The 8258-nt window shown below is 34.8% G+C and overlaps 1 long non-coding RNA gene across 1 annotated transcript in view; it reads right to left on the reverse strand.

Moving 5' to 3' along the window:
• Positions 1 to 7748, reverse strand: part of LOC107747854 (uncharacterized) — a 12481-nt gene extending 4733 nt beyond the window's left edge. Inside the window, exons 1-2 of the long non-coding RNA XR_001640842.1 lie at positions 7736 to 7748; positions 5957 to 5961 (exon numbers count right to left, since the gene is read on the reverse strand). This is a non-coding gene — a long non-coding RNA (uncharacterized LOC107747854). The remainder of the gene's footprint in view (positions 1 to 5956; positions 5962 to 7735) is intronic.
• Between the last annotated feature and the right edge of the window lie 510 nt (positions 7749 to 8258).

Here is an 8258-nt window from a genome sequence, read left to right on the forward strand (position 1 = left end):
GACGCTGTGTGTTTCGTTGTGAAAGCGTAACTACTTTGTTTGGCCTTCCAAAAGAGGACACAACTAGAAATCAGTAGTTAAGTTGTATTTGCAACACTGTTCCAGAACAGTTCAACCCAAATATTCAGATGTGTGCAGCGCATTTTACGGAGGACTGTTTGCTGGGCGAGTAGCTTACAATGCGTCTGTGCACAAAGGCTGTGTCTATAAAGTGGGGCAATTCCAATTTTGCAAAGACAGTCTGGTGCTTCTGACTCACATCCTGTAAGTATGTTTTCATTAGAATTTGCCACTGATGATTCAAACGTGAGTTTTGAGCAGTGTAAATGTTCTTTTTATAAATGTCATATGACCTCTTTAAATATCGCCGGCTAAAAAGTAACTAGTAACTAGTACTCTTGAGTAGTTTTTGAAAGGAGTACTTTGTACTTTTACTTAAGTACTGTTTTGACAGCAGTACTCTTACTTGTACGCTGCTCCTTAATAAGGAGGGGAAACTCTGCTTCCTCTCTATCTCAGGATTGGATGGACCCAATATTTCCTTTCTTTTTCTTTTTTTAAGAAGCGAGAGGACAACAAAATCATCCTCACAGTTTGAAGACTCCATTTAGTGCTGTTTTGCAATTTTTTCCGCAACAGATTAATTAATACGCATCAGACTCAGTGTGCAAGGTTTCTGTGCGTGATTAATTTTTTACATTTCGAATACGAAAATACGCATATGAAAATTTCGGACTCAGTGTGCAGAGACCTTAAGGCTTAAGGCATGAAGAGAGAGGTTCAGTAGTGGAAACAGAGGTATGGTGTTTATAGGTATGAGGTGTTTTACTCTGAAAAAAGTTCATCACACATTTGATCAGAACACTCTAGAGACTGTACAGGAGACATACATCTACAAATTATAGCTATGTATGTATGTATGTATGTCTATACTTTCTGTACTCGAAGCTCCAGACACCAAGACGAATTTCTTGTGTGTGTAAACACACTTGGCAATAAAGCTCATTCTGATTCTGATTCGGGAGGCTGAGCTAATTTTTTAATCATTGTAAATAATGTTCTAGGCCTGTTTTTGGACTTATTAATGAATGTAGAAAAATAAGATGATCGAGCCGCATTAAGAGGTTTCCTGTGTTCAGCAGTGTTGGGCAAGTTACTTCCAAAATGTAATACATTGTATATGTATATGCCAAGGAGTGAACAATAAGGCCAGTATTATTATAAAGCCTTTCTTGATGACGACCCTTGGTTTTCATTGCCCTAAGCTCAGTGTTGAACCAAGGAAAAGTGTTCGAGGATGGGACAAATATAGATTTTAAGGGAGCAAATTGATTCAAATAGTAGAGGTACTTTCATCATAGAAATTAAGAATGTCTTCAGCACTGGAAAGACGTTTCTGTGAGCATCAGCATAGTTATCAAAGATGAGGTCCCAGAGAAAAAGTTAATGAACGAGTATAGAGTAGGGCAAAATTACCACACTGCTGCACACTCTTGTTAAGCACAGAGTCATTTCTGGTCTTTTATACAGTCGTGCCTTAGAGACGATAAACAAGTTCTACGATGTATATATGTAGAAGACGACTTCCATGTGCTTAATCTGTGAGACCAGATAGCAGGGATTGAAGCAGCGTCGTTTTGATGAGCGATGAATATAGCGGGGCCAACAAGCAGTTCCAATGGTTTGACAGTCCATATGTAGCGGAATCCAATCGGGAAAAACAGTTCAAACAACGCAACTGTGCTGATGTGTAGCAAAGTTCAATTTGGGTAGAAAAAAAGCACAGTTAGCAAAAAAGGCCATCGGTCTCACAGCCAAACAGGGTTATTAACATCTAATTAACATCCAAGTGAGGATAGTTCAACAACTCTGATATTAGATCCAGTCAGGAGATCGATAAGTGAAGACAATAATAACAAAAGATAAGACAGGTAAGATCCTTTAAGTTTCCAAACAGACTGCTATGACAAAACTTTTTATGTTTTCTGGTTGTCATAATAAATGGCACCAAAATGCCACTTTGGAAGATATACTTTAAATGGAAGACAATTTTACCATAGATGTTTACCATGTTTTTAGCGTTAATTTGAAATGAGACAAACTTGGTACCATTTTAATCTTTCAGCTATAATATACTCCTGCATAGTCTCTAAATGCTTATATAGCAGGCAGAATTTACTTGTCTGTTGTATGTAAGTCTATTGCTGCCACATACCAAAAAAATTAATAAATAAATCATGCTTTGGTAAATCATAATTAGGAAATTAAAAAACTCAAAATTATGAGGTAAAAGTCATAATTATGATGAAAAACTTAATTATGAGATAAAACTTGAAATTATAACACATTAAAAACCCTCATCCGTCCCTCGGGTCATTTTGACCCAAAACTCATTTTTAAAGATTTTTTAAAAATCGAGCGTTGATCGTTATGTTATGAGACTTTGTTACTTTTGTCACACTTGAACCGGGAATACATGAAAAAAAATTAGAGTGAATTCGAGCAGTTTAAGTGGGTGCTATAAAAAAAGTATCAAAAGTGTCCCCCGCGGGTCATTTTGACCCGCCACTTGAAAAGCATGGAATTTAAGAAAAAACTGAGGATTTTTTAATTATTATTTTGTCACACTTGAGCATGGAGCACACACACAAAAAATTTGAGTCGATTCGAGGATTCTATGTGGGTGTAATAAGGGTGTAATAAAAAAAGTAACAAAAGTGTCCCTCGCGGGTGATTTTGACTCGGCCATAGGAATGAATGGAATGTCCGAAAAAAACCCAGCAGTTTTTATTTATTAGATTTTTTTAACTAGCACACACACTCCCATTGAAACACATTGTAGCATTTATGATGTTTCTGCTGGGAAATGACTGTCATTTTCTTTTTTTTTTTTACTTAACACAGTTAAATTTGAGTGATGGGGTGGAGACCAGAGTTTATATCATATTTATATTTTTTTATTTATCTTTTATATTTATTACATATTTATGAAACTGTATGAATATGCATGTGTTTGGATTAAAATTCATTCAAAATGTATTTTTTTTTTGTTACAAAATATAGTTTTTTTTAATGTTTTGATATATATCTGAAAGCCTTGAGATATATCTGAAAGCTTAATGAAGCCTCAAGTTGGTGTAGTTTTAAAGATTTCACTTGTTTGGCTCATTTAAGAATCTCCTTAGGATGCAATAGGGCCCTCTAGTGGCTGTAATCACAAAATGCAATTTTATGTAATTTTCCCCCACCAGATGGCATCAGAGACACTCAGTGACCTAGGTCCTGATGGATCATCATGTTTAAAGTATAAATATGCAGATATTGTGACTTTCTTTGTTTTTTTCGGTGAAAAAATTTATAAACATATGCTCATTTTCATAAAAATATCCAGAATTTAATGTGAATAAAATAAAAATCACCCAAAAAAAACCTACATAAAAAATTAGAAAGAAAATATAAAAATGGACCAATATAAGCTTTCTGGACCAAAAATAAAATTAGTGTCATTTTTGGCCTTCAGGTCATTTTGACCCGCGAGGGACACTTTTGTTATAGGTTCGGGAGGGATGGATGAGGGTTTTAATTATGACATAAATGCTCAAAATGTGTACCCTTTATCTCATAATTTCTACTTTTTATGTCATAATGTATCTCATAATTATCACTCAGTATGTCATAATATTGGCTTTTTTCTCATCACTTTTTTTTCTCAGAATTTCAACCTTTTCTCATAATTATAATCTCATAATTATGATTTTTTTTCTTATGTGGTAGAAATTGGCTTCGATACAATTGTGAACTAGGGTACATTGTAACCCTGTGTTAAAACTTACCCCACTATTAGAAGAAACTTAACCAATAATGATATTTGGTAATGAACATACTTACCAGCAGATGAACATATGAAGCCATTAAAAATAATGGATTAGATTATAGATAATAGATTAATAAATTATAAAAAAAAAAAAAAGTTATATGAGAAATTATAAAAAACATTTAGGTTCTAGATGTGGGAATATATGCTCGATCTTGTTCAGCTTTTCTGGATCTGATGTCATAAACCAGAAGGAGAACAGCAGCTGCAGCAGCCATGCCCACCAGAGCAGTGACGACCAATCGGATCACACCTTCAATAAGGCAAGGCAAGGCAAGTTTATTTATTTAGCACATTTCATACACATTGGTAATTCAAAGTGCTTTACATAAAAGTAAAATAATCATGAAAAAATTATCACAACAATAAAACAAGGAATTTAAAAACTTTTAAAATGTTTTAAAAGTTTATTTAAAATTCATTTAAAACAGTTAAAAATAGGAAATGATTATATATAAAATACAGTAGAATCACAATGGCCAACAGAGTCTGAGGAATAAAACATTAAACTGAGATCAGATCAGCTCAACCACAGGCATAAACTTATGCACCATAGACTTACCTGAACATGTTGGACAGAGTTGAGTGTTGTTGAGATGTTCAGTCCGGTTAGTGAAAGAATAAGACTCTCAACCTCCAGAGGTAGAGAGAGACTGATGCTGAGATCAGACACACTGATGCTGGACAATAAACTGTTTCCTTTGTACCAGGAGAGAGTCACATCACTCACATTCAACACTGAACACACCAGTGAACAACATGATGATCATGATGATGAAGAACATTGTAGAGAGTCTCTGATTATGACAGGAACAGGCAGACGAGCTGAAAAACATGATAGAATCAAGATAAATGAGGTTGAAGACACTCTAGTAGATGAAGAAGAAGTATCAAGAGGAACCAAGACTGATCAAAGTAGAGTTTATATTTAACTCCCTATTTAACTCACCATAGACAGCGAGACTGTAATTCTTGCTCACGTTTCTGTTGATCCGTAGTTCATAAAGTCCAGAGTCTGTGGTTCTGGTGTTTGTGATGGTCAGAGATCCAGTCTGATGATCCAGCTTCAGTCTGTCTCTGAATCTCTCATTAAGAACATCATCATATATCATGCATATGCAGCTCTTTACATTGATTTCATCTATTAGACTCGTCTCCGATCCAAGCTTCCACTGAATCCGATCATCATCCATTAATTCAGTAAAACCAGTGTTGTGAATCTCCCTCCTTCACTAACTTCATTTTATATTTGATTTCTAACACGCCTGAAGAACGGAGTTTGTCACAGATTATAAAGGTTTAAAATAAGATGTTGGTTTGATGAAGACTTCACTAAAATATTCTGCTGCAGTACAAAGACTGAAGACAAATGAAGATAAATGAAAAGAGATCGGAACAATAATTAAATAAATAAGTACTTCAGATTAGAGTCACGTCACATTAAAACAAATGCCGTTGGGTATTTAATGTTCATATTGATTAAAACTGAGTTTAGTCAAACTAGATCTCACATTAGTATCACAGTTTAATCATTTACACATGAGAATAGTAGTTAATGTTAATTTAACTAGTAAGGTACCAGAACAAAAGCAACTGAAGCCATAAAAACATTTAAAACTCACCAACCATATCCCACAAACACAAACAGAACCAAACTAATCTGAGAGACATTTTCTCCATTTCTCCACGATAGTCACCCTTAAAATGGTTGAACACATTCAGATTAATCTGAAACACGGCTGAACTGTGATATTTATTTGGTTGTGACCTCAGTCACAGTTTCCACTGACACATCCGATCCATGTCCTTAAATATCATGAAAATCAACAAGCTTTTGCTGATTTTACATTTTCAACCAAATTTCTATCCCTGTATGAAAACTAATAGTGAAAGAGTAAAATGTTGCATATTAGATACACTGTAAAAAATTCATGTGAAATCTACAGGAATTTACTGTGTTTGTGCACAGGAAATTACTATATACTAGTTCACAGTAGAATAGCGTAGTTTCGGTCAAAATTGCAGTAATGTAAGAAGTACTGTGAGTGTCACAGTAACCAGCAATGTCTTGTAGAAAATTACAGTAACTTCCAATGTACTGTAGAAAACACAATAACTAATTATGTACTGAAGAAAATCACAGTAATTACCAATGTATTGTAAAAAACACAACAAGCAATTATGTACTGTAGAAAATTACAGAAACTAACAATGTGCTGTAAAAAAAATAATGGATATTATTTATATCCAGCTTAGTTTTCACAAGAGAGCGGGCGCGACTATTTGTAACTTGAATGTGTTTGGCTTCTGGTGTCTTTCGCTTCCAGTTATTTTACCTGTACAAAAACAGCCCATTATACTGCTTCATACAAACTTTTAATTATTATCATATTATTTTAACTTCAGTATCATAATCTTAAATTCACCCCCCAGAACGCGATTTCACCTATACTGCCATACACTATAGGGTTTTCTGAAACCCAGCCACTGGGATAGAGAAGGAAAACATAGTAGCCTACACTGGCAGCTGGGTTTCCAGCCAATGACTGCATTTAATTTGACCTCACTGTAATTCAGTTACATTTTAGGTTTGAATAGAGAATACAGGAAGCAAATGTATTCTTTAATAAAAATAAAAAAATGACCCGAAGGTCATCAAGATCTTATTGTTTTCAACACATCTAGCAATAAGTGAAGAATGATAAATGAAGCTTGTTATAATGATGAGCAGTTAACTGTGACTGTTGATAAATGAATATTTATATTTAAAATCATGCCACATGCATTATTATAATTTTTTTTGGGGGGGGGGTTGAACCAATATAACTAAACAGCAACGGAACCTGTCGGTACCGATAGTCTAGTGGTTAGCGCACTGACATATAGTGCAACTGTGTCTCTGGCGACCCGTGTTCGATTCCTGGCTTAAGGTCCTTTGCCGATCACATTCCCCACCAATCGTTACACTGTCCTGTGTAATAAGCACAAAAAGGCAAAAAAAAAGGTTGCACTTGCAAATGAGTGAGTTTTACTTTACAGTTACATGGTTGCTACTGTAAATGAAAACAGTGAAAATATGGTTATTTCTTCTACAGTAAGTTACTTGTCATAGCTGCCAGTAAATGACTGTAGTTCTTTTCTACAGTAAGTTACTTGTCACTTGCTGCCAGTAAATGACTGTAGTTCTTTTCTACAGTAAGTTACTTGTCACTTGCTGCCAGTAAATGACTGCAGTTCTTTTCTACAGTTACTACTAATTACTAATTACTGTGAATTTCACAGTCAGTTTCTTACAGTGTACATGCATCTACTGTGCGGGTTATTTATTGTCATAACCATAACCACCAACATTATTGGACTGCAGTTTATTTCACTGTAAAGTGTGTTTGTGTTGTGTGTAGTGAAAGATTGTGAGATTCTTATTATCAGGACAAAAACAAAACAAACAAAAAAAAAAACCATGAAACGCTTCCCTCAGAAACTACACACACAGTGACCAAATGCATCCAGATGAAGCGATCAAACGACATTTCTGTACAGATAAAACTGCAGGGTTCATTTAGTTTGAGTTCCTGTTTGAAATAACTGGCTTTTAATCGCAGACTTTGGAATCTGTGCAAAATAACTGTTTTGAAACTCCAGTTGAAGCACATGTGAGTTTCCTTGGTCTTTTCTTAAAGGGGTCCTATTATGCTTTTTCACTTTTTTAATTTTAGTCAGTGTGTAGTGTGAGCGGATGATGTCAGGAAACAGTGGTTGCAATTTATTTTTTAAAGGGGTCATATGATGCTTTTTTAAAGATCATTATTTTGTGTATTTGGTGTAACAGAATATGTTGACATGCTTTAATGTTCAAAAAACACATTATTTTTCAAATACTGTACATTATTGTAGGTCCTTCCTGGCTGGAGAGAAAGGTATTGTAATAATGTAAATTATGTGAAAAATAATGTTCTAGTACACCCCCAAAACAAAATCAAGACTTTGTAAAAGAGCATAATAGGACCCCTTTAAGGAGAAACTGAAAGGATTCAGAGGACTGGATCAATGCTATATGAAATTCAAGTTATACACAATAATTATCGTATTTTACCTGTAATGGATTGGGAAAAGTAGGCTAGATACAACATTTTAGTGCAGTAATGACTCCAGACAAAACAAAGCCTCTAAAGCGCCAAGCACTTCCTGCTGGAAGAACCGTCAAGAGGTGAAACATTCACAGACTGTCTTCCAGTAATTACCATCCCACATTAATCAAAAAGTATGCTTTGTGTTATATTACCTTGGCATTAAATTAGGCCTAAACTAGTAAACACTGCAGGGAGGGTGTTTGTACAGCTGCTGAGGAAGTGACGGTAAATTTGCAGCCTTTCTCTTTTCTGAC

This window comes from Sinocyclocheilus rhinocerous, unplaced genomic scaffold (assembly GCF_001515625.1).
Source record: "Sinocyclocheilus rhinocerous isolate Xijiao unplaced genomic scaffold, SAMN03320098_v1.1 scaffold6909, whole genome shotgun sequence".
NCBI lineage: Eukaryota > Metazoa > Chordata > Actinopteri > Cypriniformes > Cyprinidae > Sinocyclocheilus > Sinocyclocheilus rhinocerous.